Below are 10,843 nucleotides of genomic sequence, written 5' to 3' on the forward strand. Positions count from 1 at the left end.
CCATAGAAGAGATCCAAAAGGCCGAGAAACACATGAAAAAATGCTCCAAGTCATTGATTGTCAGAGAAATGCAAATAAAGATAACAATGAGATACCACTTCACTCCTGTGAGAATGTCATACATCAGAAAACCTAGCAGCAACAAATGCTGGAGAGGTTGTAAGGACAAAAGAACCCTTCTGTACTGCTGGTGGGAATGTAAATTGGTCCAACCTTTGTGGAGAGCAACCTGGAGAACTCTCACAAGGCTAGAAATTGACCTACCCTATGATCCTGCAATTCCTCTCCTGGGGATATATCCTAAGGAACCCAACACACCCATCCAAAAAGATTTGTGTATACTTATGTTCATAGCAGCACAATTTGTAGTAGACACAACCTAGAAACAACCCAGGTGTCCAACAACAGATGAGTGGCTGAGCAAGTTGTGGTATATATACACAATGGAATACTACTCAGCTATTAAAAATGGTGATTTCACCATTTTCAACCCATCTTGGATAAAGCTTGAAGAAATCATGTTAAGTGAAATAAGTCAGAAACAGAAGGATGAATATGGGATTATCTCACTCTCAGGCAGAAGTGGAAAAACAAGATCAGAAGAGAAAACACAAGTAGAACCTGAACTGGAGTTGGTATATTGCACCAAAGTAAAAGACTCTGGGGTGGGTGGTGGGGAGAATACAGGTCCTGGAAAAGGATGTCAGAGGACCTAATGTGAAACACTGAGAAATGTTATGCATCTACAAACTACTGTGTTTACTGTTTGTAAAACATTAATCCCCAAATAAAGATATATATATATATATATATATATATATATATATATATATATATATACACCTATATATGTGCTCGCTTCGGCAGCACATATACTAAAATTGGAACGATACAGAGAAGATTAGCATGGTCCCTGCACAAGGATGACATGCAAATTCGTGAAGCATTCCATATTTTTAGTGTGTGTGTGTTATTTTAATATATATATATATATGTATATATATATATATATATATATATATATATATATATATGTTTTAAAAAGATCTCTCAGTGGTTCCCATGAATATGCCAGGCCATTTGGATTCTCACCTCATTAAAAGGAGACCTATGTGATTTGCAGGATAAATTTTGGGTGAAGGAAAATATGAACAAACCAAAAAAGCAGTAACATTTATCTTAAGAACTACTTTTCCTGTTTTTAGCTCCTATTTAGTACCAAAGACATATTTTTTTTTTTGAGGAGGGAAACCATCCGAATTTATTATCCAATAGACAGACAATATCAACAGATAAAACTACAGGGGTTTCTCCATAGACCACACATTCACAAGCCACTAATTGCTAAAAGTTATCAGGCTTAACAGTGAGAAAGCCTCTGGTGTGATCTTTGTAACAATTACCACTTCACAGTGGAAACAGGTCTTTTTTTTTTTTTTTAACCAGAACACTGTTCAGTTCTGGCTTATGATGATGCAGGGGAATGAACCTGGGACGTTGGAGTCTCAGGCATGAAAGTCTGTTTTGCATAACCATTATGCTATCTACCCTCTGCCTGGAAACAGGTCTTATACTATTGTGTTCACTTACAATTTCATAAGGAAAGGTACAACTTGGCAAAAAAAAAAAAAATTAGATGAATTAGGTGCAACACATAATTTTTTTAACCCACAAAGCACTTCTAAAAATTTGTAAAATGTGAATAATAAAATAATAGACTCAACCTCTTTGAGTATTTTTAATTTTTTTATCTTTATTTAATTATTGGATAGAGACAGCCAGAAGTTGAGAGCAAAGTTGAGAGGAAGAGAGACAGAGACACCTGCAGCACTGCTTCACCACTTGCAAAGCTTTCCCCCGAAGGTAGGGACTGGGGGCTTGAACCTGGGCCCTTGTGCACTGTAACATGTGCACTCAAGCATGTGTGTCACCACCCAGCCCCTACTTCTTTGAGTATTATCTGAAGGATGTATAATAATATCTTGCACATAATGAGGTATCAGGAAATGTTGATTATTATTCTTACCACAGGATGAAAAAAGATAAGCAAATGTTATTTTTTTCTTTCTTTCTTTTTTACCAGAGCACCGCTCAGCTCTGGCTTATGGATGTGTGGGGTATTGAACCTGGAATGTTGGAGCCCCAATACGATAGTTTATTTGCATAATCATTATGCTATCTACCCCCACTCACCAGTGTTATTTCCTATGACTGAGATGGAAGAGTGCTTTTATAGATTAATTAATCTTTTTAAAAAATTATTATCTTGTGGTCCGGGAGGTGGCGCAGTTAATAGGGCATCGGATTCTCGAGGTCCTGAGTTCAATCCCCAGCAGCACATGTACCAGGGTGATGCCTGGTTCTTTCTCCTCCTTTGTTTCTCATTAATAAATAAATAAAAATGTTAACAAAAATAAAATATTTTAAAAAATTATTATCTTTATTTACTAGATAAAGACAGAAATTGAGAGTATAGGAGATGATAGAGAGGAAGAGAGAAGGAGAGACACCTGCAGACCTGCTTCACCACTCTAAAAGCTTTTCCCCTGCAGGCTGGAACTGGGGACTTAAATCTGGGTCCTTGCTTATTGTCACATGTTTGCTCAGCAGGTGCATTACCACCTGGCCCCAAGGTGTTTTAACTTTAAATTTATGTATTAGTAATATGTGTAAATTATTCAGATATATCAAATATCTAATTATTTTTTAATTTTTTTTTATTTATAGAAAGTAAACATTGACAAAACCATAGGATAAGAGAGGTACAGCTTCGCACAATTCCCAACACCAGATCTCCGTGTCCCATCCCCTCCCGATAGCTTTCCTATTCTTTAACCCTCTGGGAGTATGAACCCAAGGTCATTGTGGGATGCAGGAAGTAGAAGGTCTGGCTTCTGTAATTGCTTCCCCGATGAACATGGGCATTGACAGGTCGATCCATACTCACAGCCTGTCTCTCTCTTTCCCTGGAAGTAGAGCTCCAGGACACACTGGTGGGGTTGTCTGTCCAGGGAAGTCTGGTAGGCAGCATGCTAGTATCTGGAACCTGGTGGCTGAAATGAGAGTTAACATATAAAGCCAAACAAATTGTTGACTAATCATGAACTTAAAGGCTGGAATATTGCAGATGAAGATTGGGGGGGGGGGTCCTCCATTTTGTAGATAGCTAGTAGGCATATTTTAATTATATTCCAAAGGGCCTGTGGCTATACTAGGTTTTTTGTTTGTTTTTTATTTTTTCTTTTTTTTTTTTTTTACCCCTGAGCTTGAAATCTGATATGCAAGTGGATCCAAGTTATTGTCTGGGGAGATGGTGTCATGGTTGGAAAAAAGACCAGAAAGTTGGATCAGGGAAGAGAGGTAGATCCCTAATATGGGAAAGGGGTTTAAATATTGTTGACTGTAAACTCCATCGATTTGATGTGATCCGGGGTCCATATTCAACTTAGAAGCCTCTTAGTGTGACCTCTGAATCTCTGTAGATGTGAGCTCACATTCTGTGGTCATGAGTAAGAACATTCCAAGCTGCCCCAATATAGACCCATCTTCCTCAGGCATAGCAATAGGGTATGTTGTCCATCCTCCCTTCGTAGGATGAAACATTCTCTACCCTTGTTGATCCAAGTTGAGGGCAAGATCCTATGGGGGGCTCACAAAGGGGTCTATTTTGTTGTTCCTGATAGAGATGACTGGTAACAATGGAGAGAGGGATTTATTTGAGGTCTAGGCTCATCGTGTCTGTTTGGGAATCTCAGGACTCCCTGAATAGGGCCCCAGCTGTGGGGTGGCCTGATAATGACTAAAGAGTCATCATTAAAGTATGCCAGTCTCTTGCCCTTATTCAGCTTTTGCAGTTCTTGCTTTGCTAAGGTTATCTTTGGAGTGTGTGAGAGAACTGTAATAGGAAGTAGGTTAGGAGGGTATCTAAGTCTAAGTAGACACTATTTCATTATGAACTTTATGCTGACTCACTGCAGACTATTTTGCTTTCAGGTATATATTTTGCCCTAATTCATGGATACATGTGAACATATGCTCTATCTTACAGGACCTGGTCTATATCTAGGTTTTTGGGACGTTGTTAGGAAGTGAACCACCTGGAATGGAATTTGAGAATACTATTAAAGGAAAGGTCTCACCTGAGTAATGAGGCTGAAGGGTTGACATTCCACATCACATCTACTAGGGCTCCAACCTCATGAGACATTATTTAAGACTCAGTCTTCTCCTCCTCCTCTTCTCCTTCCGTCCCTCCACCCCGGACTTTTCCAGTGTGTCCTGAATTACACAACCCAAGTGTCCAACCTCTCTGTGGTGCCTTGTTTTCTGCATTAACTTCTTGGCCTACACCTTCAGGCGCACATCCTCTCAGCAACAGAAGGACGTATCATATTTGGAGGCTCTGCTGGAGATTCACTGGGCTGGCATTACTGGGCAAGAACTGGGGCTGCATGACTCTCTTGGTCACTAGCTCTCATTGAAGAGTTTGCCAGCTTCTTGTGCCAAGTGAGCATGAGGGGATGCTCCACTGGCACTCTGGCTCTGCCCCTTGTGTGGGCACACACACACAGAGCCCAAGGGTGCTCGATGACCTACAAGCTAGTGAAGCAGGCAAAGAGCCACAGTTTCAACAGGTCTCATCGTAGAGCTGCTGGCAACAGCCTTTCCTAGGCCACTCAGCCTCTCTTATCAGTTGTTGTGTGGGCAGGGGACTCCAGGTCTCAAAGGAACTGGATGTTGCTTTTTGACGAGAGAATAGGCACGGTAATGAACCATATAGCAAGTGCTTACTTTTATTGAGCTCCTACATAAGAGCTTCTCCATCCGTCCTTATATCTCTCTCTTCTTTAACCTTGACCTCCAGGTTTCTGCTTTCTTGTCATAGGAACAATCCCTTACTACCTTGGAATTTTGCTAATAAATTTTTCCCTCTGAAAAAAGAAAAGGAGTTTGTCTATGAAAGACCATGGGAAAGATTGATTAGAGCATTATTTATTATGTTATGGTATCAGGGGTTAAACCTGGAAGACCTGACATCTCACAGGAATTGCAAGTTCTGTCCTCTAAGGCTGAACACCTCCCAGGCCTTAAATATCAATCAAGGCAGTTAAGATTACAACAGGTCCATTTGTACTACTATTAATAGCTCTAGGGAGTCAACCATCTAGGTGAAAGTTCACAGGGGATTATAAATCATTGCAACATAAACTAGAGCAAAGTTCAAATCTATACAGAATTGCTAAACTCTTTATCATAAGATCGGTAACTTAAAAAAAAAGATTTATTACATATGAAAGAATGAATTTCACATGGTACAGAAAAAGAGATAAGCTAGAGCAGCCCTCTGGTACATTTGATGCTAGAGATTGAACCAGTTCACAAGACCAGTAACACACTACAAAGTGAGTGTAAATTGCAATAGGAAATAATTCAGCTCCAAAGCAGTTTTAGTCCCATGCACAGTGAAAAGTTGTGCAAGGTGGAAATAAGGAGCGTTAAGCGTCACGTACAGTGAGTAACATATTGCTCAAGACACTGGTATGCAATGAGTCTCCAGGGGTCAGACCATCATCTCACTTTCAAAGTGCCCTAGATACTTTCACCGTCTGAGTTACTACGCTTACCCTTAACATATAAGCAAAAGCAATTTTTTAAAGATTTTTTTTTAACTTAAAAAATTTTTTTAAATTATTTTTTAACCAGAACACTCTTCAGCTCTGGCTTATGGTGGTGCAGGGGATTGAACCTGGGACTTTGGAGCCTCAGGTATGAGAGTCTGTTTGAATAACTATTATCCTATCTACCCTCTGCCCAAGCAAAAGCAATTTTTTCCTCAAGTTTTCTGAGTTTACTATTCACCTTTTCTAGATAATCATCAGTGACACACACACATGTGGCTAAGGTTACCAGAAACTATTAGGCGGTGAAGCAGGTCTGCAGGTGTCTGTCTTTCTCTCCTCCTCTCTGTCTTCCCCTCCTCTCTCCATTTCTCTCTGTCCTATCCAACAACAATAACAAATAACATCAGTAATAACTACAACAATAAAAAAAAAAAGAAACTATTGCTTGAGGAGATTGTTTAGAATTTTAAGAGGTGTTCAGGGGTGATTCCATGCAGGGATGGTAGCCAAGCAACACAGAGGGTAAGGCACAGTTTCAAAAAACTAAGACTTACAGCCTGGGTAGTAGCCTAGAGGTGGCATAAAGGTTAGAGCACTGGAATTTCAAGCATGAAGTCCTGAGTTCAATTCCTGGTATTGTATTGGTGTTCTGGGTTTTTTTGTTTGTTTTTTTCCTCTCACCCTCTCTCCTCTATTATTGATAATCCTTTTTTTAAAAGATTTTTATTTATGTATGAGAAAGATAGAAGGAGAAAGAAAGAACCAGATATCACTCTCACACATGTGTAGCCAGAGATCAAACTTGAGATATCATGCTTGAGAATCCAAAGTGTTATCACTGTGCCACATCCCGGACCACATTGATAATCTTTTAACAAATGAAATCTTTATAAAGTGTCTTTAAAAATAAGAAGAGTTAAGATGAATCATCCCCTCAGTCAACAACATATAGTGGAAACAGTGTGATGTGGTGGTTAAATAGCTTTAAGATAAGGCAAATATTGGTTATAATACTTGTTTTCTGTCTGTTTGTTCCTTTGTTTTACCAGAACACTAATGAGTTCTGACTTTTGGTGGTGTGTATGTGGGGGGATTGGAGCTGGGACTTTGGAGGCATAAGAATCTCTTTGCATAGCCATTATGATATCTACCCCTTTGCCCCCCCCTTTTAAAAACAAATCTTTTAAAATCTTTTAAATTATTTTTTTAAGAATTTATTTATTTATTCATTAGAAAGGAGGAGAGAGAGAACCACACATTACTCTGGGACATGTGCTGCTGGGAATTGAACTCAGGACCTCTTGCTTGAGAATCCAATGCTTTATCTACTGCGCCACCTCCCAGACCACAAAATTTTTATTAGCTTTATTTGATAGAGACAGCCAGATATTGAGAGGGAAAGGGGATATAGAGTAGAAGAGAGACAGAGAGATACCTCCAGACCTGCTTTACCACTTGTGTAGCTTTCCCCATGCAGGTGGGTACTGGAGGCTTGAACTAAGGTCCTTGTGCATTGTATCATGTACATTCAACCAAGTGTGCCGCCACCCAGCTCCTCATTTTTTTTTTAAAGATTTATTTATTTATGATAAAGAGAAAGGAGAACCAGAGCATCACTCTGGCATATGCAATGACAGGAATTAAACTCATGACCACATGCTTATAAATCCTTCACTGTAACCACTACACCAGCTTTTGGAATGCATAAGGTATCCATTTTCATTTTTATAAAATGACATATGTACAAGGCAATTTATTGCAGCACTGTTTATAAGAACAACTGGAAATTTACTAAGTAGCTATCAGTCAGGGACCTAATTAAATCATAATAATTTATGTGGAAATTTATCTCAATAGAAAAACAGGGTACAGAACATAGTAGAGAATGTGTTGTTCTTCATATAAAAGCAAAAAGAGGACCCCACCAATGTGTCCTGGAGCCCCAATTCCCCAGATAGATCCCTGCCCCACTAGGGAAAGAGAGAGACAGGCTGGGAGTATGAATTGACCTGGTAATTCCCACGTTCAGCTGAGAAGCAATTACAGAAGCCAGACCTTCCACCCTCTGCACCCCATAATGATGCTGGGTCCATGCTTCCAGAGGGATACAGAATAGGAAAGCTATCAAGGGAGGGGATGGGATATGAAGTTCTGGTGGTGGGAATTGTGTGGAGTTGTATCCCTCTTATCCTGTGGTTTTGTCAATGTTTCCTTTTTATAAATAAAAATTAAAAAAAAAAAAGAAAAGAAACACCATTTCAGTTTTACATCTGCTTGTTTAGGAAGCAAAATATCTGTAAGAACATTCAAGAATATTCAGTAAGACCAAACATTTGTGAGAGGGGAAGTGAATGACTGAAGAAAAGAAGTTGAGAAACCTCACATTATTTAATTTTATTTTTAAAGAAAAAGTAATGAGCTACATTTGGAGAAAGTCAAGTAAAAGAATTTGAACTCTCCTATCCTGGGAGGTGATGAAATAGCTAAAGCTTGAGGTTTTTTTTTTTTTTTTTTAATTTTTTTTTTTAATATTTATTTTCTTTATTCCCTTTTGTTGCCCTTGTTGTTTTATTGTTGTAGTTATTATTGTTGTTGTCATTGTTGGATAGGACAGAGAGAAATGGAGAGAGGAGGGGAAGGCAGAGAGGAGGAGAGAAAGATAGACACCTGCAGACCTGCTTCACCGCCTGTGAAGCGACTCCCCTGCAGGTGGGGAGCCGGGGTTCGAACCGGGATCCTTATGCCGGTCCTTGTGCTTTGCGCCACCTGCGCTTAACCCGCTGCGCTACAGCCCGACTCCCAAGCTTGAGTTTTATAAGCATTAAGTCTTGAATTCAACCTCCAGCACTGAATATGTGAGAATGGTCTTCTGGTTCTCTCCCTTTTATATGTAAATATTTATTTACTTAACTTTTTAAAAGAATCCCAACTGTCCTTTTCACTAGCTATACAATCTTGAACAAGACATTTAACTTGGGTTTTTTGTTTTTTTTTTTGCCTCCAGAGTTATTGCTGGGGCTGGTGCCTGCATTATGAATCCACTGCTCCTGGAGGCCATTTTTCCCATTTTATTGCCCTTGTTGTTATTGTTGTCAATGTTGTTAGATAGGACAGAGAGAAATGGAGAGAGGAGGGGAAGACACGAGGGGGCAGGGGAGAAAGACACCTGCAGACCTACTTCACCGCTTGTGAAGCGACACCCCTGCAGGTGGGGAGAAGGAGGGGTACCTATTACCTGTGTTTGTTTAAAAGTTAAATGGTTAGATTTAAATGTGTAGGTGAAGATTAAACTTACATCTGTATTAGCTGTGTTGTATCTGAAAATAAGTACTAGATATATTTTAACTATTAACGTAATTGTATTTGTTGGGGTTTTAATAATAAGACACTTATACGAGGAGGCAAAGGAACAGAAGTTACTGCTTTTGCCTGTATGTAGTTATAAGGAGTTCATGAATATATGTATATGTCTCTCTCCCCATCCCCGAGTAATTAGTAGCTCCATACTTCCAAGCGTTTAGGCCTAAAATCTTAGTCATCCTTTTTTTTTTTTTAAGTTTTTTAATTTATAAAAAGGAAACATTGACAAAACCATAGGATAAGAAGGGTAGAACTCCACACAATTCCCACCACCAGATCTCTGTAGCCCATAGCTTTTTTATTCTTTAAACATCTGGGAGTATGGGTACATCTGGGTGACAAGTCTAGCAGATGGAGACTTGTCTCAAGTGGCCTCCCCCAGGGCTCTGTTCTGGCTCCTACGCTATTTAATATTTACATCAATGACCTCCCAGAAACTTCTTCAAGGAAGTTCATCTACGCCGATGACATCTGCTGTGCAACTCAGGCATCCAAGTTCGACATCCTCGAGGAAACTCTCACGAAAGACATGTCTCTGATATCTGATTACTGTAAAAAATGGCGATTAATCCCTAGCACTGCAAAAACGGTATCATCTGTTTTCCATCTACACCATGCCTCGGCCTCGCGTGAGCTTAATGTGCAGCTTGGCGATACGAGAATCCGGCATGAAGCCCAGCCAGTCTATCTTGGCGTTACTCTTGATCGCACTCTGTCATTTCACGAACATCTCATAAAAACTGCAGCAAAGGTGGGTGCGAGGAATAACATCATTGCAAGACTGGCCAGCTCCTCATGGGGAGCGAGCGCTTCCACACTACGATCATCATCTCTGGCATTATGCTATTCCACTGCAGAATACTGTGCCCCAGTATGGTTCCATAGCCCCCATGTCCACTTGGTTGATTCCAAATTATATTCCTCCATGAGGATAATTTCTGGAACCATCCGTTCCACCCCGGTTCCATGGCTGCCAGTTCTTAGCAACATCGCCCCGCCAGATATTCATCGGGATGCGGCATCATCTAAGTTCATTTCCCACGTCTACGCTCGACCGGACTTGCCAATATACGCGGATATCTTCGCCCACCCTGTCCAACACTTGACGTCTCGTCACCCAATCTGGTCCCCTATGCCTACACTGAACTTCTCTGTTCCAGTCTCTTGGAAACAGAGTTGGCAGTCAGCTGAGGTAAAGAACAAACACCTCATCACAGACCCCTGCAAGCGTCAACCCGGCTTTGACCTAGCACGTTATGATTGGGCTATCGAACAGGCCATGGCCAGTGCACCGCTATGTTCCACTGCTGGGGAGCCAGAGATGACCCGAACTGCCCCTGCGGCTACAGACAGACTATGACCCACATAGTCAATGACTGCCACCTCTCCAGATTCAAAGGAGGTCTCAAAACTTTACATCAGGCTCAACCTGATGCTGTTGACTGGCTACGGAAGAAGGGCAAATGCTAGAAAAGAAGAAGTATGGACCCAAGGCCATTGTGGGATGCAGAAGGTGGAAGGTCTGGCTTCTGTAATTGCTTCCCTGCTGAACATGGGCGTTTACAGGTCCCCTTTAAATAACTTATAGAGGGACTGGGTGGTGAGGCATCTGTTAGAGCGCATATATTACAATGCGCAAGGATCTGGGTTTGAGACTGTACAAAGGACTAGTAGCAAGAAAGCTTTGCAAGTGGTAAAGCAGTCAGAGTTGCAGGTATCTCTCTGTCTCTGTCCTTCTCTTCCTCTTTATCACCCCCTCCCCTCATGATTTCAATAAATAAATATATATAATATAAATTATTATCCCCAATAAATAAATATAGATAATACCAAATCTTATAGAAATCTACAATCAACAATTT

General features: G+C 40.4%; 1 non-coding gene across 1 annotated transcript; it reads left to right on the top strand.

The window, feature by feature from the left end:
* The first annotated feature begins 851 nt into the window (after window positions 1-851).
* On the top strand, window positions 852-958 carry LOC132541011 (U6 spliceosomal RNA). The gene has a single exon (XR_009552206.1). It is a non-coding gene; the product is annotated as a U6 spliceosomal RNA (small nuclear RNA).
* The last annotated feature ends 9,885 nt before the right edge of the window (window positions 959-10,843 follow it).

This window comes from Erinaceus europaeus, chromosome 10 (assembly GCF_950295315.1).
Source record: "Erinaceus europaeus chromosome 10, mEriEur2.1, whole genome shotgun sequence".
NCBI lineage: Eukaryota > Metazoa > Chordata > Mammalia > Eulipotyphla > Erinaceidae > Erinaceus > Erinaceus europaeus.